The 15,428-nt window shown below is 44.5% G+C and overlaps 1 pseudogene; it reads left to right on the forward strand.

Annotated features, from left to right (window-relative positions):
• Positions 1-11,302: 11,302 nt before the first annotated feature.
• On the forward strand, positions 11,303-11,454 carry LOC142356841 (5.8S ribosomal RNA; annotated as a pseudogene).
• The last annotated feature ends 3,974 nt before the right edge of the window (positions 11,455-15,428 follow it).

The raw sequence follows: 15,428 nt of genomic DNA on the forward strand, positions 1-15,428 counted from the left end.
CTAGCTTGAGCTTGAGCTTGAGCTAGCTAGCTAGCTTGAGCTTGAGCTAGCTAGCTTGAGCTTGAGCTAGCTAGCTTGAGCTTGAGCTAGCTAGCTAGCTTGAGCTTGAGCTAGCTAGCTAGCTTGAACTTGAGCTAGCTAGCTAGCTTGAGCTTGAGCTAGCTAGCTAGCTTGAGCTAGCTAGCTAGCTTGAGCTTGAGCTTGAGCTTGAGCTAGCTAGCTTGAGCTTGAGCTAGCTAGCTAGCTTGAGCTTGAGCTAGCTAGCCAGCTTGAGCTTGAGCTAGCTAGCTAGCTTGAGCTTGAGCTTGAGCTAGCTAGCTTGAGCTTGAGCTTGAGCTAGCTAGCTAGCTTGAGCTTGAGCTAGCTAGCTAGCTTGAGCTTGAGCTTGAGCTAGCTAGCTTGAGCTTGAGCTTGAGCTAGCTAGCTAGCTTGAGCTTGAGCTAGCTAGCTTGAGCTTGAGCTAGCTAGCTTGAGATTGAGCTAGCTAGCTAGCTTGTGCTTGAGCTAGCTAGCTAGCTTGAGCTTGAGCTTGAGCTAGCTGGCTTGAGCTTGAGCTAGCTAGCTTGAGCTTGAGCTAGCTAGCTTGAGCTTGAGCTAGCTAGCTAGCTTGAACTTGAGCTAGCTAGCTAGCTTGAGCTTGAGCTTGAGCTAGCTAGCTAGCTTGAGCTTGAGCTAGCTAGCTAGCTTGAGCTTGAGCTTGAGCTAGCTAGCTTGAGCTTGAGCTTGAGCTAGCTAGCTAGCTTGAGCTTGAGCTAGCTAGCTTGAGCTTGAGCTAGCTAGCTTGAGCTTGAGCTAGCTAGCTAGCTTGAGCTTGAGCTAGCTAGCTAGCTTGAACTTGAGCTAGCTAGCTAGCTTGAGCTTGAGCTAGCTAGCTAGCTTGAGCTAGCTAGCTAGCTTGAGCTTGAGCTTGAGCTTGAGCTAGCTAGCTTGAGCTTGAGCTAGCTAGCTAGCTTGAGCTTGAGCTAGCTAGCTAGCTTGAGCTTGAGCTAGCTAGCTAGCTTGAGCTTGAGCTTGAGCTAGCTAGCTTGAGCTTGAGCTTGAGCTAGCTAGCTAGCTTGAGCTTGAGCTAGCTAGCTTGAGCTTGAGCTAGCTAGCTTGAGCTTGAGCTAGCTAGCTAGCTTGAGCTTGAGCTAGCTAGCTAGCTTGAGCTTGAGCTAGCTGGCTTGAGCTTGAGCTAGATAGCTTGAGCTTGAGCTAGCTAGCTAGCTTGAGCTAGCTAGCTAGAGCTCGACCTATGAAAAGCTGCGCAAACACTTATTCTATAATAATTGCGAAAATTAAAAATTTCACAAGTGAAAAGCTGCATAAACAGTAATTCTATGTGTGGGGCATTATTAGGGGGAGGTGTCTTGTCAAAATATGGCTGGACTAAAGACCTCAACCCAGATAGGGTGGAAGGCCCTATGATCGGTCTGTTACTAATCGGTGACCGATAAAGACCTGACCAAGGCCTGTAGTAAGCTTGGTTAGGCATTACAGGAGATAACACTAAGACCGAGGGGTCTTAGAGAGCCCTCTAGCGGGGCGAATAGAGCTAGATCGAGCCTTGGGAAAGCTAGATCGAGCAGGACTGAAGCTAAAGGATAGACCGAGAGGTCTGTCTGGTCCTCCTAGAGAGGCCAAGAGAAAGTACGAGAAGCCAACTAAAGCTTGATCGGGCCTTCAGCAAGCACGACCGAGCTGTACCGGAGCTAACACTAAGACCGAGGGGTCTTAGAGAGCCCTCTAGCGGGGCGAATAGAGCTAGATCGAGCCTTGGGAAAGCTAGATCGAGCAGGACTGAAGCTAAACGATAGACCGAGAGGTCTGTCTGGTCCTCCTAGAGAGGCCAAGAGAAAAAACGAGAAGCTAACTAAAGCTTGATCGGGCCTTCAGCAAGCACGACCGAGCTGTACCGGAGCTAACACTAAGACCGAGGGGTCTTAGAGAGCCCTCTAGCGGGGCGAATAGAGCTTGATCAAGCCTTGGGCAAGCTAGATCGAGCAGGACTGAAGCTAAGCAAGAGACCGAGAGGTCTGTCTGGTCCTCCTAGAGAGGCCAAGAGAAAGTACGAGAAGCCAACTAAAGCTTGATCGGGCCTTCAGCAAGCACGACCGAGCTGTACCGGAGCTAACACTAAGACCGAGGGGTCTTAGAGAGCCCTCTAGCGGGGCGAATAGAGCTAGATCGAGCCTTGGGAAAGCTAGATCGAGCAGGACTGAAGCTAAACGATAGACCGAGAGGTCTGTCTGGTCCTCCTAGAGAGGCCAAGAGAAAGTACGAGAAGCTAACTAAAGCTTGATCGCGCCTTCAGCAAGCACGATTGAGCAAGACCGGAGCTAACACTAAGACCGAAGTGTCTTAGAGAGCCCTCTGGTGGGGCGAATAGAGCTAGATCGAGCCTTGGGAAAGCTAGATCGAGTAAGATTGAAGCTGAAAGAGTGTCAGAGGAGCAAATGAACCTCCAAAAAGTGAAAATCAAATTTTAGAAAAAACACAAGTTAAATACTGCATGGACAGTATTTCTATGTGTGGGGCATTATTAGGGGGAGGTGTCTTGTCAAAATATGGCTGGACTAAAGACCTCAACCCGGATAGGGTGGAAGGCCCCATGATCGGTCTGTTACTAATCGGTGACCGATAAAGACCTGACCAAGGCCTGTAGTAAGCTTGGTTAGGCATTACAGGAGTTAACACTAAGACCGAGGGGTCTTAGAGAGCCCTCTAGCGGGGCGAATAGAGCTAGATCGAGCCTTGGGAAAGCTAGATCGAGCAGGACTGAAGCTAAGCAAGAGACCGAAAGGTCTGTCTGGTCCTCCTAGAGAGGCCAAGAGAAAGTACGAGAAGCTAACTAAAGCTTGATCAGGCCTTCAGCAAGCACGACCGAGCTGTACCGGAGCTAACACTAAGACCGAGGGGTCTTAGAGAGCCCTCTAGCAGGGCGAATAGATCTAGATCGAGCCTTGGGAAAGCTAGATCGAGCAGGACTGAAGCTAAACGATAGACCGAGAGGTCTGTCTGGTCCTCCTAGAGAGGCCAAGAGAAAGTACGAGAAGCTAACTAAAGCTTGATCGGGCCTTCAGCAAGCACGACCGAGCTGTACCGGAGCTAACACTAAGACCGAGGGGTCTTAGAGAGCCCTCTAGCAGGGCGAATAGAGCTAGATCGAGCCTTGGGAAAGCTAGATCAAGCAGGACTGAAGCTAAACGATAGACCGAGAGGTCTGTCTGGTCCTCCTAGAGAGGCCAAGAGAAAGTACGAGAATCTAACTAAAGCTTGATCGGGCCTTCAGCAAGCACGACCGAGCTGTACCGGAGCTAACACTAAGACCGAGGGGTCTTAGAGAGCCCTCTAGCAGGGCGAATAGAGCTAGATCGAGCCTTGGGAAAGCTAGATCGAGCAGGACTGAAGCTAAACGATAGACCGAGAGGTCTGTCTGGTCCTCCTAGAGAGGCCAAGAGGAAGTACGAGAAGCTAACTAAAGCTTGATCGCGCCTTCAGCAAGCACGATTGAGCAAGACCGGAGCTAACACTAAGACCGAAGTGTCTTAGAGAGCCCTCTAGTGGGGCGAATAGAGCTAGATCGAGCCTTGGGAAAGCTAGATCGAGTAAGATTGAAGCTTAAAGAGTGTCAGAGGAGCAAATGAACCTCCAAAAAGTGAAAATCAAATTTTAGAAAAAAACACAAGTTAAATACTGCATGGACAGTAATTCTATGTGTGGGGCATTATTAGGGAGAGGTGTCTTGTCAAAATATGGCTGGACTAAAGACCTCAACCCGGATAGGGTGGAAGGCCCTATGATTGGTCTGTTACTAATCGGTGACCGATAAAGACCTGACCAAGGCCTGTAGTAAGCTTGGTTAGGCATTACAGAAGATAACACTAAGACCGAGGGGTCTTAGAGAGCCCTCTAGCGGGGCGAATAGAGCTTGATCAAGCCTTGGGCAAGCTAGATCGAGCAGGACTGAAGCTAAACGATAGACCGAGAGGTCTGTCTGGTCCTCCTAGAGAGGCCAAGAGAAAGTACGAGAATCTAACTAAAGCTGGGTCGGGCCTTCAGCAAGCACGACCGAGCAGTACCGGAGCTAACACTAAGACCGAGGGGTCTTAGAGAGCCCTCTAGTGGGGCGAATAGAGCTAGATCGAGCCTTGGGAAAGCTAGATCGAGCAGGACTGAAGCTAAACGATAAACCGAAAGGTCTGACGGGTCCTCATAAGAGGCATGGAGAAAGATCTGATACTAAAGTACCTCTCGGAAGTAATAAAATATGCCTGATGAAGCCGGGTATGATGTTTGTTGTTTGATGGCATTCATCGATTAGGTCTGGTGGATTCCCCATTACTCCGAGTGGTACTAGTAGAGGCTCCTACAGGGGTGAGCAAAGCGAGATCAAGCCTTAGGCAAGCTAGATCGAGCAGAACTGAAGCTGAAAAGCAAAATAAATGACAGGTCTGTCCAAATCAATAAACTTGAAATCCAGTGTGGTCACCACGGGTCACGAGGTGAATTCCTAGCGATTGTCTGCTGAACGTATAGGAAGGCCCGAAACGAACGATAATTTCATTGCACAGTGGAGATACTATACGTTCAGGAGTAGCATACATCGGGTTTGATCTATGATCATGTCTGGTCTCCGAGGATCCACCGGGTTACCAACTGGCACCGCTGTACTGGGTGTAAAACTGGGCCACCTGAAGTCCCGGGTGTAAAACTAGGTGCCTCTGTGCCAAAGTAGCGGCTTGCGTAGTGCATTATGCCTCCGGCTTGCGAAATGGTTATAAGCAATAACAACAGGACGCCGCGGGGTGTTCACTTAAAGGAGTAACGTTCTCTCAAGGGAGGGGATCTAAAAATCTTGATAAAACATTTATTCTATGCAAAATTTGTGCGCAAATTTTGCAAAGTAAAAAGCTGCACTGTAGCAAATTCTATGTGTGTAGCATTATTAGGGAAGTGTTGTTTGATGGCACCTCTCTACTTGATGCACCAAAGAACTACCTTGATGGCTCATGACCGCTGGTAATCTGTCGTCGCTAGTAGTTCGGAACTGAGAACAAATATGTTCGCAAATTACAACAATTATACAGCATATTGCTGAATAAAGCAGAACCGAATAATACTCAGTGACTTTACACCAAGACTGACTAATGTCTGGATTGTATCGTCCTACTCGAGTAAGGCGAAGAAAAGCTAGAAAGATACGCTTTTCACAAAGCAGGCTTAATGCATGCAAACCAAGGAGGAAGGAGTGATGCCCCTCCTTATAATAAGCAGAACCAAATAAAGAACAGACAGCATCATCTGTACAGTGACCAAGAAGAGGTGAAACTTCTGTATGTGAAAAGGCAATTTGAGCGAGATTTATTAGCAGACTAGTATTATGTTGTTTCTAGTAGGCGAAAGCCGAAACATCAACATGTGAAAATCTGATATTAAATCCTCAATCATTTTCCCTAGTATTATACAGCTATGAGTAACCTTAATTGGACACGGCAATTATTGCTGACCGGTGAAACTTTCGCATGGGAAAGACACACACACTTCTTGACAAAGCAATAAGTATTATGCTGTTTCTAGTACGCGAAAGCAGAAACATCAGCATGTGAAAGTTGTGAAGTTGAAGAATTTTTGTGTTGAGTACGATGTTGTTACTAGTAACCATGTCGACAGCTGAGAACTGTTCTCTAACCAATAGAAGGTGAAACTTCTGTATGTGAAAAGGCAATTTGAGCGAGATTTCTTAGCAGACTAGTATTATGTTGTTTCTAGTAGGCGAAAGCCGAAACATCAACATGTGAAAATCTGATATTAAATCCTCAATCATTTTCCCTAGTATTATACAGCTACTAGTAGCCGTAATTGGTCAGGGAAACATTGTTGACCGGTGAAACTTCACATGGGAAAGACACACAAATTACTTGACAAAACAATAAGTATTATGCTGTTTCTAGTATGCGAAAGCAGAAACATCAGCATGTGAAAGTTGTGAAGTTGAAAAGTTTTTGTGTTGAGTACGGTGTTGTTACTAGTAACCATGTCGACAGCTGGAAAGCTGTTCTCTAACCAATAAAAGGTAAAACTTCTGTATCTGAAGAGGCGGCGTGATTGAGATTTTTAACAGACTAGTATTATGTTGTTTCTAGTAGGCGAGAGCCGAAACATCGACATGTGAACATCTGGTTTTTAAATCATGAGTCAATTCTCCCTAGTATGATACAGTTGTTAGCCGGTATTGGTAACAGTAGAACAGAGATTTGGAGGGCAAAACCTGCTCATGGGAAATGCTCACAGAGCGCTATCTACCAGTACACATAGTATTATGCTGTTTCTAGTACGCGCGAGCCGAAACATCAGCATGTGAAATGTGTAATCGTGGGTAACTCTAAGTGTGTAGAGTACTGTGTAGTAACTAGTAGCCATGCCAAAGCATGCATTGAAACTCTTCGTGATTTAAAAAGCTCAAAGCAAGATTGACGAGGCCGCAAGGCTATGTCTTTCTAAATTCGAACAAATCGAAAGATTGTTCAAAGTACAATTAAACTGATTGATCCTGTCAGTTGCCATATGCTTGTCTGAAAGACTAAGCCATGCATGTGCAAGCGAAGCTTGAAAAAGTGGAACCGCGAATGGCTCATTAAATCAGTTACTATCTATTAGTTGATTTGCAAGCTAAATGAATAACTGCGGTAACCCTGCAGCTAATGCATGCTGATTGTCCGACACTGTCGGAGACTTTTACAAGACTACACCGGGTGATTTGCTAAGTACAGACACATCCCGTGATGAGTCCTAGTAACTGAAAGATCCCAGATAGCTTCGGCTTGGGGACGGAACTTCCGAATTTCTGACCTATCAACCTATGATGGTAGTGTAACGGACTACCATGGTTGTGACGGGTAACGGGGAATCAGGGTTCGATTCCGGAGAGGGAGCCTTAGAAACGGCTACCACATCCAAGGAAGGCAGCAGGCACGCAAATTACCCACTCTCCGCACGAGGAGGTAGTGACTAGAAATAATGATATGAACCTTTATGGTTTGTAATCAGAATGGAATGGACTTAAAAGCTCCATTGATGAACGAGTAGAGGGCAAGTCTGGTGCCAGCAGCCGCGGTATTACCAGCCTCTACAAGCGTATGCAATAGTTGCTGCGTTTAAAAAGCTCATAGTTGGATCTGTTTGAGTAGAACGGCAACATGGTCTTCAGTTAAATCTGTTGACTCGTTCCGCTCATCCTTCGCATCGAAGAAATAGTTTGCACTTAAATGTGACGAACTGTGGAAACGGTGTTTTCACCCTGAGAAAATTAGAGTGTTCAAAGCATCCTTTGGGATCGAATAATAAAGCATGGAATAATGGAGAATGACCCGCTACTCGATTGATGCCGGTTGGCTGAGTGCGGTAATGATTGAAAGGAACAGACGGGGGCATTTGTATTGCTACGTTAGAGGTGAAATTCTTGGATCGTGGCAAGACAAACTACTGCGAAAGCATTTGCCAAGAATGTTTTCATTAATCAAGAACGAAAGTCAGAGTATTGAAGAGGATTAGATACCCTCGTAATTCTGACCATAAACTATACCAACCTACAATTTGTCAAAGTCGATCTTGACTTGGCAAGAGATTAACCGGGAAACCAAAGTTTATTGGTTCCGGGGGAAGTATGGTTGCAAAATCGAAACTTAAAGGAATTGACGGAAGGGCACCACCAGGAGTGGAGCCTGCGGCTTAATTTGACTCAACACGGGAAAACTCACCCGGTCCAGACATCTTAAGGATTGACAGATTGAATATCTTTCATGATTATATGGGCGGTGGTGCATGGCCGTTCTTAGTTAGTGGAGTGATCTGTCTGGTTAATTCCGATAACGAACGAGATCTTCTCCATCTAAATAATGAAATTCACTATATGTGAATTCAAACACTTCTTAGAGGAACTATGCGGAATTAAATACCGCAGATGAAGTGAGGCTATAACAGGTCTGTGATGCCCTTAGATGTTCTGGACTGCACGCGCGCTACACTGTGTACTTTTAGATTGAGTACTCAGCCCTTGGTCCGAAATGGACTGGGCAATCAGAGAAAAGTACAGCGCTTCAAGGGGATCGTCTGTTGTAACTTGCAGACGTGAACCAGGAATTCCTGGTACTTATGAGTCAACAACTCATAGGGATTACGTCCCTGCCCTTTGTACACACCGCCCGTCGCTACTACTGATTGGATAGTTAAGCAAGAATTGCAAATTCCTACTGTTGGGACTTCGGTCTCCGGCAACGGGATGAAGCGGATCGAGCTTAATTGTCTAGAGGAAGTAAAAGTCGTAACAAGGTTTCCGTAGGGGAACCTGCGGAAGGATCAGTGATTGATTCCTTCGGGCATGGCTGCTGGTAGAGGCCATGTCTGTAGTGCGCATGACGCTCTGTCGCTAGAGATTGCTTGGCAACCAATCTCGAATTATGTATCGAGCTCAAAAACTACTTGTGTGGATACATAGTTCAGCAGTCATGGCAAGGGACTGCTTAAAGGGAGACTAGTTAGCAAAAGCAGCCTAGCAGAACTGCAGCTATCTAGATCTCAGAAGCTGGGTTATAGAAGCCCAGCTATAGACTTGTGAATGAGAAAGGCCTAAAAAGGTCCACAAGTCGCGTGGTTAGAACCGACACGCAAAAATCCCAGCGAGTGACAGAGCGTTGCGCTGTTCAGTGGGAAAGAGTTGAGCTACTCGGGGCGCCCACTGAACTTGCTCCGAGCCAAAGGCTCGAAAAAACACAGCTTAGCCTCAGATCCTTTACATAGAAGGCTAGCTAAAATAAACTTACCTTGGACGAGGGTAAAGTTTAGTCAGTTCTTAGGGGAGAGTAATCCACAGCTTCTCGCCCTCTGAACATTCTCCCAGATATGTAGGTCTGGGAGAGTCTCCTCCTGTTCTTCGGAATCTGGAGGTAGACAAAGACAGTACGATACGATCTTGCATCGGGATGACTAACCGATAATGATCATAATCTGACAATTTTTCCGGCTTGAGGCACCGGAGTCAGATTAAAGACACATACTGAACTAAAGGCGTATGTGCAAAGCTTGTCGGAGTGTAGAGAGTCAAGCTGAGTTGACTCGTCACGTGGTGATGACAACAGCCATGTGCAAAACACTCACAACTTTATCGTCTATGTGGAAAAGGTTGCTAACAGCGCTCTCTATGAGAGGCCCTCGCATATAACTATACGAGGAAAAGGCGATAGAGTTGTTTGAATGTGGGGCAGGTTCATCGACAAGCTAAGTTGATCACATTCTTGTTGTGGCATCCTACTAGAATTGGTCACGGTCTGCACCAACTCTCCCCAAGTTGGCCAGACTTAAAACTAGAAATAAGGTTTGCAGCTATGTGAACCTAGAAACTGTAAAGGAGTTGAAAGAACTTAAAGGAATTGAAAGAGGCCTTGAGGTATATCCTCTTGGTAAAGACCCACAAAAGCTCACAAAAGTGGCTTCGAAGGGCAAAACTGGTTCATCCAAAACAATTGGAGAGCTTAAAGCAGAACCAATTCGAATGAAACACTATTGGTGAAACTTCATCATGAGAACGTCACAAGCTGATCACGCTCTATGATATGACTAGTATTATGTTGCTTCTAGTAGGCTAAGCGCAAGCCGAAACATCAACATGTGAAAGTCGTAGAATTTTGCAATCAAACTGTGGCTAGTACTGTGATGTTACTAGTAACCTGGTGTTCCGTCATATGGCCAAGAGAGCATTTGAAGGCGAAACTTCTGCATGGGAAAGCTGCATCATGATCAAAATTTTATATCGAGTATTATGTTGACGTTAGTAGGCCTTGGCCGAAAACGCAGCATGTGAAAGGTATAGATAAAAGTTATTGTTGCAGTCAGTACTGTGTAGTTACTAGTAGCTGGATTTAAGCTCAAAATGAGACACTGTTGGTGAAACTTCATCATGAGAATGTCACAAGCTGATCAAGCTCTATGATATGACTAGTATTATGTTGCTTCTAGTAGGCTAAGCGCAAGCCGAAACATCAACATGTGAAAGTCGTAGAATTTTGCGATCAAATTGTGGCTAGTACTGTGATGTTACTAGTAACCTTGTGTTACGTCATATGGCCAAGAGAGCATTTGAAGGCGAAACTTCTGCATGGGGAAGCTGCATCATGAACAAAAGTTTATATCGAGTATTATGTTGACATTAGTAGGCCCTGGCCGAAAGCGCAGCATGTGAAAGGTATAGATAAAAGTTATCGTTGCAGTCAGTACTGTGTAGTTACTAGTAGCTGGATTTAAGCTCGAAATGAGACACTGTTGGTGAAACTTCATCATGAGAACGTCACAAGCTGATCACGCTCCATGATATGACTAGTATTATGTTGCTTCTAGTAGGCTAAGCGCAAGCCGAAACATCAACATGTGAAAGTCGTAGAATTTTGCGATCAAATTGTGGCTAGTACTGTGATGTTACTAGTAACCTTGTGTTACGTCATATGGCCAAGAGAGCATTTGAAGGCGAAACTTCTGCATGGGGAAGCTGCATCATGAACAAAAGTTTATATCGAGTATTATGTTGACGTTAGTAGGCCCTGGCCGAAAGCGCAGCATGTGAAAGGTATAGATAAAAGTTAGCGTTGCAGTCAGTACTGTGTAGTTACTAGTAGCTGGATTTAAGCTCGAAATGAGACACTGTTGGTGAAACTTCATCATGAGAACGTCACAAGCTGATCACGCTCTATGATATGACTAGTATTATGTTGCTTCTAGTAGGCTAAGCGCAAGCCGAAACATCAACATGTGAAAGTCGTAGAATTTTGCAATCAAACTGTGGCTAGTACTGTGATGTTACTAGTAACCTTTTCTTACGTCATATGGCCAAGAGAGCATTTGAAGGCGAAACTTCTGCATGGGGAAGCTGCATCATGAACAAAAGTTTATATCGAGTATTATGTTGACGTTAGTAGGCCCTGGCCGAAAGCGCAGCATGTGAAAGGTATAGATAAAAGTTATCGTTGCAGTCAGTACTGTGTAGTTACTAGTAGCTGGATTTAAGCTCGAAGTGAGACACTGTTGGTGAAACTTCATCATGAGAACGTCACAAGCTGATCACGCTCTATGATATGACTAGTATTATGTTGCTTATAGTAGGCTAAGCGCAAGCCGAAACATCAACATGTGAAAGTCGTAGAATTTTGCGATCAAACTGTGGCTAGTACTTTGATGATGCTTGTAGCCAACCGAATTGGTTGAAAAGCCCAATAAGTAAGCTAACTTGGGAGAGCTTGTTGGAAACCAAATGCTACTAGATTGGTCCAAATACATCCTTCAACAGGGGATCACTTGGCTCGCTTTACGAAGAGGAGCACAGCTATATGTGTTAATTCGGTATGAATCGCAAGATTTGTTTACCGACCTCTCTAACGCAAAAGGCGGTCTCGGCTTCGGCTGTTGACTGCGTCCGATTCAGGGTTATATAACTCTCGATTGAACACATTGATGTTCTATTGTTGGTGCTTCCAATAAAATTGGAACACTTAAAGCAGAACCGATTCAAATAATAGCATTCTGATCAATGATTGCATTCCTTGATCAAGAACTGCTGGAGTCATTGTGATGGCGAATTTTCTTCATAAGAAAATTGCAAAGAGACGGAACTTAATGAGACTAGTATTATGTTGTTTCTAGTAAGCGGAAGCTGAAACAGCAACATGTGAAAATCAAGTTTTGTTCAATGATCTCGAGGCGATAAGTACTATGAAGCAACTAGTAGCCTAAGCATGACTCAGATTTGAGACAGTCAAAAAGACTGGCGAAACTTCTTCACATGAAAGTTACATAGAGAACTACAAATGTATACAGCGAGTATTATGTTGTTTCTAGTAGGCGAAAGCTGAAACATCAACATGTGAAAGTTGTCTGCAAACTGTAGAACGATATGTGATTAGTACTGTGCTGTTACTAGTAGCCAGTCTGACTGTAGAAGCCAAGACAAAGGGAAACTAATGCATCTGAAAAGGACAAGTTATGGAAAGGTATGCACGATAAGTATTATGTTGTTTCTAGTAAGCGGCAGCTGAAACATCAACATGTGAACGTCGTTGTGTACAGTAACCTAGAACTATATAGTCCTTAGTAACGTGCATTTACTAGTACCTGTAATTGGTATTCAGACTCAGGCAGTTTGGAATAGTTTGGCAAAGATGCACCAGAGAAAACTGGGATTTGATACAGAAATTGTTGAATACAAGTATTATGCTGCTTCTAGTAGGTTGAATCCGAAACATCAGCATGTGAAAATTGAAAACATTTCTGGTTCGAATTGTCACAAGTATTTGGTGATCTGAGTAGCCAAACTCACTACAACGCCAATTGAAGGCAAAAATTCTCAACGGGAAAAGCTATTCTCATTGAATGAGCTAACAAGACGAGTATTATGTTGCTTCTAGTAGGCGAAAGCCAAAACATCAACATGTGAAAGTCTTGCTGAACAAATTTAATGTTGTTGAGCTCAGTACCGTGTGAATTAGTAGCCATAATTGGCGAGCGAAAATTGAACTGGCGAAACTTCGTCTTTGGAAAATTGCAGATGCCGAGCACTTATTTTGCAACGAGTATTATGTTGACTGTAGTAAGCGAAAGCCGAAACAGCAACATGTGAAAGCTGTTGAAATTTGTGGTCATTTTGCAATAAGTACAAGGAGTGTAACTAGTAGCCAGGTCAAAATTTGGGATAAGAATGAGCAAAAATTCTGCATGAGAACAGTTGAAATTATGAAACTAAATTACAAAGACTAGTATTATGTTGTTTCGAGTACGCGAAAGCGGAAACATCAACATGTGAACGTTTGTAACGAAGTTTCGTTAATTTTCAGCCTAGTACTGAGCAAGAACGAGTAGCCTCATCTCCAATCCCACGCAAAATGTAGTGAAATATGTGAGTGAACCTTATTCACGGTGAGGGTTTCCCGAGGTCTGTATTGCAGCGAGTATTATGTTGCTTCTAGTAAGCGAAAGCTGAAACAACAACATTTGAAAGTTGGAATTAATGACTGAATGGAAACTTCGACCTGTGTTTGATAGTAGTAGCGAACAAAACTGCTGAATCGGTTTCTGTCTCATATTGGTCAGTGAACCAATTAAGAGACAATCAACTACATAACCTGAATTGGGCGAGAGAACCCCCTTAACTTAAGCATATCAGTAAGGGGAGGAAAAGAAATCAACTGAGAATCCCTTAGTAATGGCGAATGAACAGGGAAAAGCTCATCGGGAAGAGAAATGGCAACATTTCTCGGTGTCCGGTATGGTTTGATGCTAGACTGGTGAATTTGTCCTGATGTCTACTGGAAAGTAGCATCAAAGAAGGTGAAAATCCTGTAAAGGTCATTTTCGATACCAGTCATAATGGCTCATTCCTATGAGTAGAGTTGTTTGAAAGTGCAACTCGAAGCTGGAGATATGTCTCTCCAAAAGCTAATTATAAAGCGAGACCGATAGTAAACAAGTACCGTGAGGGAAAGTTGAAAAGCACTCTGAAGAGAGAGTGAAAAGTACGTGAAACTGTTGAAGGGGAACTGGAGTGAGCGTTACCATACTCAATGCCTTGATATTATATTCTCGGCTACCGAGTAGTGTAGTTGTCGTCTTTTGGCAAATCTTGTTAATGAATCGAGCAGAAGTTTCCTCGGAATTCTTCTTGTTGATTCTAAACAAAATGAGATAAATTGATCTTGATTGCCTGTCTGACCTCAACTTCCTATTCAATGCTCTCTACAGCCCGTCTTGAAACACGGACCAAGGAGTGTGAGTTGCTTGCAAGTGTTGTCGCTCATTGAAAGCGCACACGCGAAATGAAAGTGAACAGTGTTAATTTTTATGAATTGCACTACTTTGTGTGGTGAGGGCGCCGATTCGGTGTCCCGCAACCACGGACGGTTTTGCTCTTATTGCATGACTGATCCAGAGCAAGTAGCACACGACCCGAAAGATGGTGATCTATGCTTGGGCAGGGCGAAGCCACGGGAAACCATGGTGGAAGCCCGAAGCGGTTCTGACGTGCAAATCGATCGTCTGACCTGAGCATAGGGGCGAAAGACTAATCGAACCATCTAGTAGCTGGTTTCCTCCGAAGTTTCCCTCAGGATAGCAAAAGCTTGAGCAAGATTGAAAAAATCTTCGCAAAGCAATTTCATCGGTTAAAGCGAATGATTAGAGGAATGGGGGAAAATTTTTCCTTCACCTATTCTCAAAACTATAAATCGGTGAGATGTCCTTGTGACTTAATTGCACTTGGACTATGAATGCAAGCTTTTTGTGGGCCGCTTTTGGTAAGCAGAACCGGCGATGTGGGATGAACCAAAAGTTGGGTTAAGGCGCCTAACTACTTGCTCATGAGTCACCACAAAAGGTGTTGATTGATACTGACAGGCAGGACGGTGGTCATGGAAGTTGAAATCCGCTAAGGAGTGTGTAACAACTCACCTGCCGAATCAATCAGCCCTGAAAATGGATGGCACTAGAGCTCGTGGCCTATACCCAACCATGAATATCAATATCTAACGCAAGTTAGATTAGAGAAAAAGAGCCTCACCAGCTCAAAAATGATATTCATGTGTAGGAGGACCACATTGATTGCGCTAAAGTATGCACGCAAGTGTATGCGCGAAGCGATCAATGGAGCAGATCTTGGTGGAAGTAGCAAGTACTCAAATGAGAACTTTGAGGACTGAAGCGGGAAAGGCTTTCATGTGAACAGCGTTTGCACATGAGTTAGTCGATTCTAAAAGACAGGCTAATGCCAAAGTCTTGAATAGTGGTTTCTTGAAAACTGCTGAGTCTCGAAAGAGCATCGGGTTAAAATTCCCGAACTTACTCTCCTGCATTGAGACGGCAACGTCATTGAGGTCGAACTTTGTCATTGGGACCTTGGGGAAGAGTTATCTTTTCTTTATAACACGTTGTAGAGTCCTTGGAATTGATTCAATCAGAGATAAGGCTCGAAGCGTGCAAGAGCACAGCAGCATTTGCTGTGTCCCAATTGTTCCTGGTGGCACATAAAAGTTTGGCTTAGCAGATGTCAGGAGAGTGAATCGTACCGATTACCGCATCAGGTCCCCAAGGTGAAAAGCCTCTGGTCTTGGAACAGTGTAGATAAGGGGAAGTCGGCAAAATAGATCCGTACCTTCGGAAGAAGGATTGGCTCTGAGGAGTGGGTGTAACAAGCCTTTAGTTTGACGCTTCGGTCTGCTAAGCGTGCGATGGCCTTCGGGTTGTTGGCGTTTGTTTGACTGCTAGCTGATATGCTTTAGGTCTATTCTGTTGCACAAAAAAACACTCGAACTCTGAACTGGTTCGGACAAGGGAATCCGACTGTTTAATTAAAACAAAGCATTGCGATGGCTGTGGAAACGGTGTTGACGCAATGTGATTTCTGCCCAGTGCTCTGA

The sequence above is a fragment of the Convolutriloba macropyga genome, unplaced genomic scaffold (genome assembly GCF_964194025.1).
Source record: "Convolutriloba macropyga unplaced genomic scaffold, txConMacr16.3 SCAFFOLD_870, whole genome shotgun sequence".
Lineage (NCBI taxonomy): Eukaryota > Metazoa > Xenacoelomorpha > Acoela > Convolutidae > Convolutriloba > Convolutriloba macropyga.